Raw genomic sequence first — 13,631 nt, 5'->3', positions numbered from 1 at the left:
TACTGGTGTCCCAGGTTGTACAGGCAATGCTGAAAACTTTATGCCTATACATTTCTTTCAGTTGTTTGTGTATAATGTATTTTTGTGTGAGAGTGATGACCAAACTAATTTGTATGCTGAACAGTTTTTCAGGGGCAACAGTGCCAGACATAAGCCCCACTCTAGAGCTAGCCGGTGCACTCCCACAAATTTGTATGTGTTGAAGTTCTTGGGTGTCATTTGTTTGATGGACTTTATAAGAAAGCCATCTGTCTTCTTAGTTCCTTGATGGTATATTTCCTGCAACCATGAGTCGTGATTGGAATTTGCCTCTGCTTTGAATGCTGCATTTTGTTGACAATACTTCAGCTTTGCCACAGTATCACCCTGATTGTGACGGTCTCTTCAAGATTTGGCCTGTTCTTGATAATTTTGTAGATTGCTTTTCAGTGATCTATGTTCCAGGGAAGGAAATAGCGGTGTATGAGTCTTTGGTCCCATTTAAGGGCTGTTTGGTTTTTAGGCAGTACATTCTTAGCAAAAGGGCACATTATGGAATTAAGATGTATGTGCTTTCTGAGAGTGGTACTGGATTTGTCTATACTTTCAGGATGTACACTGGTAGGTATTCTTGTATTGACCTTCCCTGGTTGTCCATCCACTTTTGTTGGTAAGTGAGTACATTGTGTGGGAACTTGGTAGAGGACTTTTTAACAATGGTCAACATTTATACCGAGACAACTTCTACACTAGTGTGCAATTGTTGAAGGAATCGTCCAAAGTGGACACTATTGCATGTGGCACAATCTGCTCTAGCGGAGACATTTTCAGACAGGAAAGATTTCCACATGTTGACAACCATTCATAATGAAAGTACTTCACCTGTGACTGCTTGGGGTCAAGTTGCTGACGTCTGGAAACCTGTGTACTTTTTAGACTACAGTAGGCACATGGGTGGTGTAGATAGAGTAGATCAGAGGTTGGAGCCTTACACTGCTGTTTGTAGGTCATAAATTTGGTACATGAAGTTGGCTGTACATTTGTGTCTGAAGAGGTGTGCGAAAGTAGAGTTGTATGTACTGCCCAGAGTTTCCTTCAAATCCTGGGCTTTGCGTGTCTGCATGTTTTAAATTGTACCACATGCAACTGAAGTATTGGGAGCAACCGTGAACATAAAAGAGAACTGACTGGTCTGTGTCATTTTATATTTTTTTTCACGGTTGGCAGTAGTTTGATGTATTTATTAGACCTATTTCTAGCCATCGTTGATTTTTTTTATCTTCTTCAACTTTTTTTTTTGTTTGTTGTAAAAACAAATGTGATGTCGGTTTGTGTGGCCTGGCACCTGGCTAGCGGCGTGTGTGGCCTTGGCACCTGGCTAGCGGCGTGTGTGGCCTGGGACCTGGCTTGCAGTGTGTGTGAACTGGTGCCTGGCTGGCATTGTGCATGGACTGGTGCTTGACTGGCAGTGTGCGTGGAGGACACTTGCCTAACTGTGCATGGGACTGGTGCTTGGCTGGCAGTGTGCGTGGACAGGCAATTGGTATAACGAAGTGTATCGACTGGTGCTTGGCTGGCTGTGTGCGTGGACTGGCACTTGCTGGCAGTGTGAATGGACTGGTGCTTAGCTGGTGGTATGTGACCTGGCATTTGGCTGGCATTGTGTGTATAGTGACTTGCTGCTGGTTACTACACAGTCGTATTGCCTGCCAAAGGCTAGTCCACACACACCATCATCTGCCAGTCCTGGTTATTGCTGTCTGTACTGTGGGCGGATTAAGTGATGGGCTCTTGAAAGGAGCTGTCTGTTGTTGTGAGTGTTGTAAGGTGCTGGGCCTGCTGCTGGTTGTATGAATGGTTTTGTATGTGTCACGCATGAAATGTATGTGAATGCCTTGTTGAGGCTTTACAGCTCAGGGGCTCAGTTTTTTGAACTTTCAGTTATTAACAGTGTATTTCATTTTTGTGAAATCTCTTGTTAATAAAATTCACATTTTGAAACTTTCACTCACCCTCGTGGCACATCCAACCAGTATGTGTGTGAATGTGAGGAATAGATGGTTGTGCAGTAATATTTGTTGTTTCTTTGTTTCAATGTCAGAGTGTACATTGTCCCTAGGAAAAATCTACCAACTACATATTTTCATAAACTAGACAAGAGGGGAACTCCAGGGTGACTCACGTGGATCCCTCAAAGTATTGGAATCTGCTGGGAGCCTCAAACTTCCTGCAAGCCAGAGTTCACACATATCTCCTTATAAAATAGCTCCTTCACCTGTGTGGGTGGGCATAATGCCCGCAAAAGCACAGTGTTCAAGACACTATGTGATAACATCAACAAAAGGGGGTCACTATAGTTTTTGGCCCCGAGGTCAGCAGCCACCCAGGAAACCCTACCAACCCCAGGCATTTCTAAAAACTAGACACCCAGTGGAGTACAGGGTGGTGCACCTTTTGTGGATCACATGAAGTTTTCTTACCCACTGTGACCTGCAGACCTCAAATTTTGACTGAAATCACAAATTTTCCTTGCATTTCTGTGCAATATTCTTCTTGAATCAGAAACAAATCCACAAAGTTCCTACCACCCAGCATTTCCTTACTTGTCACAATAGAAAATGCTGCCCCACTTCTGTGGCTTGGCTAGTGTCCCTGACCGGAACATATCCAACTACCATCAATAGGAGTCCAAGAAAGCGAGCCCCATTGGTCTTGGTTTAATTTGTTCTGTTGCATGCACTAGACCCAACCACAAAAGTGGGGTATCATTTTTATCAGAAGGCTTTGGGGGAATGCTCGGTGTCTAGTTTTCATAAATGTGTAGGTCTGCTAGGTTTCCCTGCTGGATCTATTGCAGCCTTCGACACCACAAACCATGTGATTATGCTGGAACACTTGGTAGAAATCAGAATTAGAGGCCCGGCTCTGATCTATTTCAATCATTTCTGTCAGATAGACAGCCAACAGCCCTGGGGAACATTGTATCCAAATCTTTCTCATTGCTGTGTGGTGTTCCCTAGGGCTCATCATTGAGCCCTACACTCCTTAATATGTATGTGGCTCCATCGACAAGGCTGATTAGTTCTTATGGTCTAGCCTTGGTGGCCTATGCTGATTATACTCAAATTGTGGTGTTCAACTCGAAAGATGTGGACGAGGCTGCCCACCGCTTTTAGCAACTGTATGGGGGCATTCACAGAATGGATGAGTAACAACTGTCTTATGTTGAACTCCGATAAAACCGAGGTCCTCCTGTTCATTAAGGACACAACTTTGAGACCAATCTTGGTGGCCTCAGATCCTCGTCAGGAATCTTGGAACAATTTTTGATTCCAGTCTTTCTTTTAATGCACAAATTAATAAACTTACTTCCTCTAGTTACTTTTTGCTGCACACATTTCTGTTCTGTATAGTGTGTGGGAAATCTCTGGGTCACAGGAAATATCATTGCAAAACTGACATCAGTATGTATATATTGGAATGTACAAAGCATTATACAGATGTCTATTAAGTTCATTACCTGAGGGCACTGATGCAACACGTGATGGCTTATGAAATCATGAATATATCTAGACAGAAAATCAAATCAAGTATGTTCACCTGAACATGAACTAGATGTATATCATCTGGTTTAGGATATCATCGCAGTTTTATTCCACATTTTTGGAGAAGCAAGGACTTTTTATCTCCTATAAAGCAAAGACCTTTTGTTTGGGCTTTATTCCGGTGCTGCGAAGCAGTTATGCACTCATAATACCTCACAGCCCACCTCCACGAGTATTAGTACAGATCAACGGTTTTCAAATGGTACTATCCATGTTTATGGATTCGGCCATGGCTTGATCTGGTTAATTGATCATAGGACCATAATTACCTAGTGCAACCCTTTTGTTACTTGTTTTGTAAACATACCTATTGTCACTCTAAATAAAGGGACAACTTTGTGAACAGTAAGGTATTTTTATGTTTAGACCCCCGGTAGGATCTTTGTTAGAGCTCCCGCAAGTCAGTTGAGCTCACCCTGGCCTTTAGGAGCTGGTGTGGACAAGGCGATGACGCATGCTGCTACTAGAGTAGGTGAGGGTCACTAACAAAGAAAATAAATCTTTTCTGGATAAGGGCAACCACAACGAAATCTGTAATACTAGGGGCATCGTAGTTTATTGTTGAGCATACAGATACTCTAATGTGATAAGCTAACTATTGTAATGCCTTATATTTAGGCATTCTCCACAGTTCTTTTAAGAAACTTCAGTGTTTACAAAATGCGGCGGCACGGCTGGTGAAAAAGAAATCCTAATTTTAAGTCTACCTCTGAAGTTCTATCTGACCTCCATGGGCTCCTTGTGAGAAAAAGAGTGATGTTAAATGCCTCATGTTTGGCACATAAATAAATCTCTGTATGGCAAAGGTACTGTTTTAGAAATGGGGTCTTTGGTTGGCAGTCATGTTACCCCTGTCCAAGCATGGACCCTCACTCTAGTCAGGTTAAAAGAAAATCACCCTCAGCTAACCCCTGCTTACCCCCTCGGTAGCTTGGCTCGAACAGTAGGCTTAACTTCAGAGTGCTAGATGTAAAGTATTTGTACAAACACACACAGTAACTTAATGAAAACACTACAAAATGACAAAACACAGGTTTAGAAAAATAGCGAATATTTATCTAAACAAAACAAGACCAAAACGACAAAAATCCACAATACACAAGTCAAGTTATCAATTAAAAAGCAAAAAGAGTCTTCATGTAGTTTTAAACACACAATAACACTGTTAGCGCAAAAATGTACCTTGGGGGCATCAAAAATAACCCCGCACGGGCGAGTGTGCGTCAAAGAGGGGCTTGCGATGCGTCTATTTCACTCATGAGCAAGACCTTGCGTTATTTCTCCTTTCGTCGGTTCGGGGCACGTCGTTTCTTCTCTCCGCAGAAGAGCGATGCGTTGATCCGGTCAGCACTCTCGGGTCAGGGCAGGCTTGGGTTGTTTTTACACGCCCAGCGGTGTTTGCGTCGGAAATCCAGCTGCACGATGATCCGAAAATCACGCAGCGCTGGTTGCGATCTCACCAGCCTCTGTCAGCGATGCTGCGCGTCGTTTCTCCAGCTCCATGCGTCGAATCTTTGGTCGCGTTACAGGTGACCGTTGATTTTCAGCTGCAAAGCCGGCGCTGTGTCAATTTCCCAGCAGCACATTGGAGTCGCGTCGATCTTTTCCCCGCACGGCATTCTGTGTGTGGATTTCTTCCTCTTAGGCTGCCAGCTTCTCCTTTCAGTGTCCCAGGAACTGGATGGGCACCACTGGGCAGAGTAGGAGTCTCTACAGAGACTCCAGGTGCTGGCAGAGAGAAGTCTTTGCTGTCCCTGAGTCTTCAAACCACAGGAGGCAAGCTCTAAATCAAGCCCTTGGAAATCTTCACAAGATGGAAGGCACACAAAGTCCAGTCTTTGCCCTCTTACTCTGGCAGAAGCAGCAACTGCAGGATAGCTCCACAAAGCAGTCACAGGCAGGGCAGCTCTTCTTCCTCAGCTCTTCTCCAGGCAGAGGTTCCTCTTGGTTTCCAGAAGTGTTCTAAAGTCTGTGGTTTTGGGTGCCCTTCTTATACCCAATTCCTCCTTTGAAGTAGGCCTACTTCAAAGCAAAGTCTCTCTTGATTGTGAAATCCTGCCTTGCCCAGGCCAGGCCCCAGACTCTCACCAGGGGGTTAGAGACTGCATTGTGTGAGGGCAGGCACAGCCCTTTCAGGTGTGAGTGACCACCCCTCCCCTCCGTACTAGCACAGATGGCTCATCAGGATATGCAGGCTACACCCCAGCACCCTTTGTGTCACTGTCTAGTGTGAGGTGCAACCAGCCCAACTGTCAAACTGACCCAGACAGGGAATCCACAAACAGGCAGAGTCACAGAAATGGTATAAGCAAGAAAATGCTCACTTTCTAAAAGTGGCATTTTCAAACACACAATCTTAAAATCAACTTCACTAAAATATGTATTTTTAAATTGTGAGCTCAGAGACCCCAAACTCCACATTGTCCATTCACTCCTAAAGGGAATCTACACTTTAAATCTGAGTAAAGGTAGCCCCCATGTTAACCTATGAGAGGGACAGGCCTTGCAACAGTGAAAAACGAATTTAGCAATATTTCACTGTTAGGACATATAATACACATTACTATATGTCCTACCTTAACCATACACTTCACTCTGCCCTTGGGGCTACCTAGTGCCTACCTTAGGGGTGTCCGACATTAAAGAAAAGGGAAGGTTTAGGCCTGGCAAGTGGGTACACTTGCCAAGTCGAATTTACAGTTAAAACTGCACCCACAGACACTGCAGTGGCAGGTCTGAGACATGAGTACAGAGCTACTTGTGTAGGTGGCACAACCAGAGCTGCAGGCCCACTAGTAGCATTTGATTTACAGGCCCGGGCACCTCTAGTGCACTGTACTAGGGATTTACTAATAAATCAAATATGGCAATCATGGATGAGCCAATTACATACACATTTTGTAAAGGAGCACTTGCACTTTAGCACTGGTTCGCAGTGGTAAAGTGCCCAGAGTAACAAAAACAGCAAAATCAGAGTCCAGCACACATCAACAACCTGGGAAGCAGTGGCAAAAAGTTAAGGGAGACCACGCCAAGGATGAAAAGTCTAACATACTGCATATCTGAAAAAAAATCTTTCCAGGTACACCCCAGAAAAACCCTTCTCTCAGCAGCTGCTAGGACAGTCAATGTCTTCAAAATCAGAAGGGAGGAAGGACATGACATGTCAACTGTGGAACAAGTTACCCTACCAGCTCAGAGCCCAGTCTGACCTTTTCAGATTCAGAAAAATCAGAAAACGTGTTTTTTCCTCTGATTCAGTGTGTTCAGGTATAGGTCCCTTATGGTAGTGAATTTCTGGTTCTGTCTGTTCATTTCTTAATGGTAGCAAACACCAGCGACCAGACGCCTTTGGCATTCATGCGCTATATATAGTATTTCAATATCAATAGCATTACGTTTTTCATGTTTAGGACACACCACTTTAGTTGTAGTTCGATGAGCCGGCCACAGCTGCTCCAGAAGCCCCAAGTATTTCCCAACAGGACAGCGTGACAGAGGCACCTACGAACCATTTCACTGACCCACCAATGTTTTATGGTCAGCTCTAATGTACGTTTTCTACCATACAAGAACAAATAGCTTCTGTCTCTATGTAGGAGAATGCCCCTTCTGCGGTTAATAGTGTGTACAGTTTCCATTGAACTGTAACTCTGCATGTTCATTACACAGACTAGCATCAACGTTTACAGCACACTCGGATGTGCATTGATAAGGTCACAGGGATAAACCGTGTCAGACTTAAACCCGAAAAAACAGAAAGGGAGCATCCTGCTCACACTCCAGCACACAGTCAGCCCCAGTGCATCATGGTAAATGCAGTACAATTTGTTTTTAATCCATAAAGTAAACTAAAGTTTTTCACCTTAGTAGGTGCAGCAAGTGCTGTAAATCTCTGGATACGTGTTTCTGGGAAATCCCTTCATCAGCAGAGAGCAGCTTTGTCTGTGGGTTTGCTGGAAATGCTGCCCAACGTCCTCTCAGGTTTGTGTACCACTCACTAACACGCAGGTGCTTCAACTTAAAGCTGCTTTGTTTTTTCTCATCCCACCCATAACACGTCGTTCCTACGTAAACCAGAAGCTATGTTGACAAACCCTGCAGAAATCCTATGTAATTCATTACCCAGTAAATTATATCAGTTCACCTGTGTACCTTCGGTGAGGGGCCTTGTCAGTGGTTTTTAAAAGCAGAGGTTTAGTTTTGACTACCTGCTCTGCCAGCAAAATAGACACTTCATTATTTAATAAGTGGATCTTTTGTACAATTGTTACAGTTTTTTTTTAATATTTGCAGGGCTAAAAATCAAGATTTGATTGCACTCCGTTACTGTTTTTGTAAATATGTGAAAGCTCGTCAGCTTGATACGCCCTTTAAATAAAATGGGTGTTTACTCTAGAAATACAGAGTGTGCACGTCCTAAGCCAAAAATGCATGGCAACATTTAAATCAACCGACATTCAGTTTCATGTTGTGAAATACACTGCACTCCCCTTTTTGGCACAATTTCTTTTTTTTTTTTTTAAGGATTACCTTATAGTTAAACAATATCAGATTGAACTTGCAGTAATTATGACAATCTCCAATCATATTTCCTTATAAAATAACAGTTCTTCTTGAATACTCTTTGGTACATGTTTTTGTCTCCTGTTAGCTAAGACCTTTCAATTTTACTAAAGTTACATGTACACATACTTACTTAAAGGGGCTTGTAGCCACTTCTCTTCCGCCATTGGTCTGTTGTGTCACTAACATTTTGCTTCCACCCACTATAGCATACAACATGGGGCAGTGAGTCAACCTACTTAAGCCACTGATAAACTTCACTTTGCATGACTACATTTCTCTCTCACACAATGAGCACATCCACACATAAGGTAGTACTCTTCACAGCCAGTGTTTTCCCTTTTAATTAGGTTATGAAAGTCGGTGCCTTCCCGGGCCATCTACAAGTATCAAATCATTTGAGGTGAACACAGGGCACATTCCAACTTTATTAGTTCCGGTCTCCCGCCAATGTGGTTGTACATTCCATTGGGATTGGCCTTTGCCTATTTGAGAGCTGCTATTTGACTAGTCTGAAAAAGTTGGGGAGAACAGAGCCTTTTGAAAGACCACAGCATTACAAACAGCAGCTCAGTTGAACTCTGAATATAAGCACATCAGTGTGCTTTCTCAACCTAACTTAATTTCTTTCTTTTTTGCTTCCTGGTTTTCTGTCTATCTCTTTCCTTTTTTCTTTTTTCTTTTTCACTTTTTTATTTTCTTTCTTTCGATTGCTTTTTTCTTCTCTTTGTTTAGTCTTGCTTTTTTCTGTCTCCTTCATTCCTCTTTTTTAATTTCTTTGTCCTCTTTCTTTTCCTTCCTTCCTTTTTCTTTCTTTACTTTTCTCTTTCTTTCTTGCTTTCTCCTTCCTTTCTTTCATCCATTCTTCCTTTCTTCTGTCTTTTCATTTTTCTTTCTTTCCTTATTTCTTTTTTCGTGCCTCGTTCCTTTCTCTTGCCTTTTTCTTTCTTTCTTCTATCTTCATTTGTTTTGCTTTTTTTCTTTACTTCTTTTGTTCCATGTATCTTCCTTTTCCTTCTCCCTTTATTTTTTCCTTCCTAATTTCGCATTCGTTTTCCTTTCTCTTTTTCCATCTTTCTCTCTTTATTTCCTTCTTTCTTTCTCTTTCTCTTTTCTCTCTCTTTCTCTATTTCAAAGGCTGACTTCACTATGACTTGCATTATGCTGCACTTTCACACAGAGCACATCCACACACATAGTGGTTTCCCTCAGTGCTGCTAGTAGAGTAGGTGAGGGTCACTAGCAAAGAATATAAATCTTTTCTGGATAAGGACAACCACAAAGAAATCTGTGATATTAGGGGTGTTGTAGTTTATTGTTGAGCGTCAAGATACTCTAATGTGATAAGTTAACTATTGTAATGCCTTATATTTAGGCATTCTCCAACGTTCTTTTAAGAAACTTCAATGCTTACAAAATGCAGCGGCACGGCTGCTGAAGAAAAATCCTAATTTTAAGTCTGCCTCTGAAGTTCTATCTGAACTCCATGGGCTCCTTGTGAGAAAAAGAGTGATGTTAAATGCTTCATGTTTGGCACATAAATAAATCTCTGTATTGCAAAGGTACTGCATATCTGAAAATAAACCTTTCCAGGTACACCCCAGAGAAACACTTCATTCAGCAGCTGCTAGGTTCCTTCCCCTGCGAGGGATCCAGGGAGGGTTTCCTGCTGATTGTGACCACCCATGTGTGCCCTCTCGGGGGGAAAGAACCGTCCGGCACCCATCCTGCGGGTGGGGAAGACCTCCCTTGGTCTTTCGGCCGTCCGCAGCACACACAGCTATCGGAGTGACTTCCTCTATGCCGAAACTGTGTTGCGTTGCCCAACCTCACTCTGTGAGGCCAGGTAGCAGGGTAGGGATGTTTGCCAGTGTCCCTGGCAGTGCTGGGCATGGTGTCCTAGGGGTAACCCAGGTCAAACAGGATGACTTTAGAAGCCATCCCAGAGTCACTGGATGATCATCCAACTACTGTAGAAGTCATTTACACGTCATCAGACATCATTAACCCCCTGAAGTCATCAACGAGGTTTGAAATTTCTGCCTGATGATTTGAAAATGACTTGAAAATGAGCATCTGATGACTTCACCAGATGTAATCGTCCCTGATGATCTGAGGATGAGTATTTGATTACTTATCAAGATTAGATTATTCCTGATGACTTGAAGATGATTTGAAGATGACTATTTGGTTACTTCATAGGCTTTAACAAAATAATATTGGCCTTCATGGTCTTGGGATGATTCACTCTTTACTTTGCGACCCTTTCTCCACTTTGGGTTCATTTTGTTAGAAAAATGAAACCTAAATGATAATTTCCAAATTAGTTGTTCATTAGTGGACAATGAACAGCATTTAACTATTCAATACAATTTCTGTTATATGCAAATAAGCATACAATGTTTTCTGTACCAAGGGTTGTCGAAGGATAATATATTTATTGGATTTTTAAAATGTAAACTGATTTTATAAGGGTGAAAGCAATCACCCAGTGTTAAAATGAGCAATACTTAATTTTAATAAAGATTCTAATTGAGTAGTATAGAAAGGCCATTTATATTAAGTGGCACTGCTTCAGGGTTAACTTATAGTATGGACAGGCACATAATGTGGTTCATTCTGTGCTTTATAGCAACCCTGACATATTAACTAGGGGTGTGTGAACATCACAATTTATTTTAAAGTTCCCAGTTAGAGATATCCCTTTATTAGAGCCTGAGCTGCAAAAAGAAAAAAAACCTGCTCTATCTACCCTCTTTTCCCTGGAAAAGGCACTTTATCTGAGCCATATCCATCTTCCCCAGAGCTTGAGTCAGATACTCCAGCACTTGCATTGTCACCATGACTGTTTCTCCCTGTAGCTCGGAATGCTACATGGTGCGGCATCCTGCAGCGAGGAAGTTGTCCAATGATTAGGGCAGTGGTCATTTTTGTCTGTGTGAAATCAAGCAAAGTTGGGAACCTTTGCCCTCCTTTGAGGTGACAAGAATCAGAACCAATCTCGATGAAACAGAGACTGCGATATTATGCAGAAATGAACAAGGATCACAATAACTCTGCTGTGCATTAAAACAGCTTATAAAAGTTGAGTGCAAAGTTAGTGAGCTTTGTTTGACCTGGTCTGAAAGCCTCGCTCCATGTGACCCCCCCCACAACTTTTTTTCACCCAATAGCACAAGTAGTTTGTTTTGTCCCCATTAAAAATTAGCTCTGCCAAGTACGACACACCTCTGGTTAAACGAAAGAATATTGTAACATTCCCTCGATTACCACAAGGTCTAAATTAATCGTGAATATTGGATGCGCTCAGATTCTTTTCTTCGCTCCAAGCACCAAAGACTGCGTCCCACCTACTTGCCATATGAACCAATTACAGGGTCACCAATGTGAACTAAATTTCTATCTGTACATATCTGAATTCTTTGCACTGTAATTCATGGCCTTCACTCCATGCTAGTCACATGTGCGTGAACCGTAGCACAACTAACAGCCCTGTTGCTGTACAACCTAAGCTTGTAATGTGCCATGTTGGAGTGTTTAAAAAGGAGCTCTTACAACCATCACTCACTGCACCTGAGTAATTATATGCTACATACGGCCGAGCTTCGCAGAGTAGAAATTCTGAGGCACAACCTTCACTAAGCCAGCTTTCAGAAATGTATTACTGCCAGGATTTGTACCTCACTATGCCCCCATCTCACAATGGTATCTATTCTTGTCCACTGAATCCAAACACTGCTAAATTCTTGCAGCTCTCTCCTTTCTCTGTTAGCAGCAAGGAGGCACTCCCGACCTCTCTTATTGCACTGCTGCTCACCAGTTTCCTCTGAACTGAGGCAGAAATGCCAAGTGCCACTCTGCAGCTCGACATGCCAGAAGCGTCCCTCCACCACCACCCCTGTGGGTACTCTCAGATATCTCCAGCCCTGCAAACGCATCAGGTCTGAAAGAAGTGCGCTGTAGAATGACTGCCACAGACACAGGATGAGGAGGTCAGGATATTAACTTAGATTGTTGCGGCTTACCAGTGAATATCATCTATCACACCCGGAGGGCTGTTTAATTATTATCACTCTACATGTAATTTAAATGAAACTACAAGTCCCAGAATGCAAGATACTCTTGTTAAAACGGCAGAAAGGAAAGTGTCAACCATGACTAGGAATCACATTTGTCACATAATAATTGTTAAGATATTTACTCAAAAAGCTATTGCATGAGTGCATCTAGTCCATGTTTTTGTCTTTGTATTCTGGGGGTTGAATTCCTAATTTTATATTGGAATAAAGAGCACAAGTCCAGAATGCAAAATTAAAAACCAGACTGGCACAGCTGTTAACGCAGGGTCTGGAAATGTGAGAGTACTTTTTTCTTTAGGTTTTATATAGCATGCGCTCAAACCGGAGGTATAGCTTGAAAGTCTGCAGGTCTGGTTCTGCTGTGGGTGGATGAAATGTATCTGCTACAGTCAGTTCTTATCAATTATGCTAAATTGTCAGTGAAAGCATTACTTGTGAGACGCCAAAATGTCAGACATTGCCGCACTGGAAGAATGAAAATGAAACACACAAGCAGACTGAAGGCTGTTAGTCCAGCGCTTCATTCCTGGCAGCATCTCATTGCCTTAGCCCCTCCTTCCTCGGATTAGCACTATTGGGCTATTTTTGGGCTATGTGTGGTTGGATTTGGGCTACCATGCCTGTTCCTAACTCTGGTAACCTGTCTGGAACAGAAGCAGAAGTAAGGTTCCAGTGTGGCCCAGCGAGAAGACGAAGCGGTGCTGTACCGGACTGTGCGCCGATTCATCAAATGAGAGTGAAAAAATTAACGCATTGTACGATTTCGTCAGTATTTTTGGGCGGCGGGGGGTGAGACGTGAAAAGTGAGGTGGGTGTAAGTTCCCGCCTTTTCTCGCTCTTTAGGATACTTTGCAAGCGCCGCGCTCTGATTGAAAGGCAGGAGTCTGCCTCTCTAACATGCAGCACTTTATTCTATTGCTTTGTTTGGGAGAAGTGTTTATACGAGTCCGCCTCTTCTCTGTGAACTTTAAGTGCTGTACTCTTTTTGGAGTTGTGAGAATAAGACCCCATTGGAGCCAGGGTGCATGAACTCGCCTCTCATCATCAGCAGTTAAGAATCAGTTGAATTACGTGTTCTATCTATGAAAAGTGTGTGTGTTGTATTTGGGAAATGTAAGTTCTCATTAAGGAACTATCGGGGCTGGAATTTAGAATGGGGATGGAAAAGAATGTAGGTGCGGAAAGGGATTCTTCGAGCGATTGGGGCTGATGTAAGACGTGTCAGTTTGAATGGAATAAACTCATCATAAATTACACGGCATCCGATCTGAAGATTTCTACAGTGCGTGTGTGGGAGTGGTTGAATGTGGGATTTTTTGTTCTCCATGACAGATCCTGGACATGGCGTTACGGTCATAACACCCGCACTTGTCACACTACAGAGCCGGCATTACTGACAATT

The sequence above is a fragment of the Pleurodeles waltl genome, chromosome 5 (assembly GCF_031143425.1).
Source record: "Pleurodeles waltl isolate 20211129_DDA chromosome 5, aPleWal1.hap1.20221129, whole genome shotgun sequence".
In the NCBI taxonomy this organism is placed as follows: domain Eukaryota; kingdom Metazoa; phylum Chordata; class Amphibia; order Caudata; family Salamandridae; genus Pleurodeles; species Pleurodeles waltl.
This window is presented reverse-complemented; position numbering follows the sequence as displayed.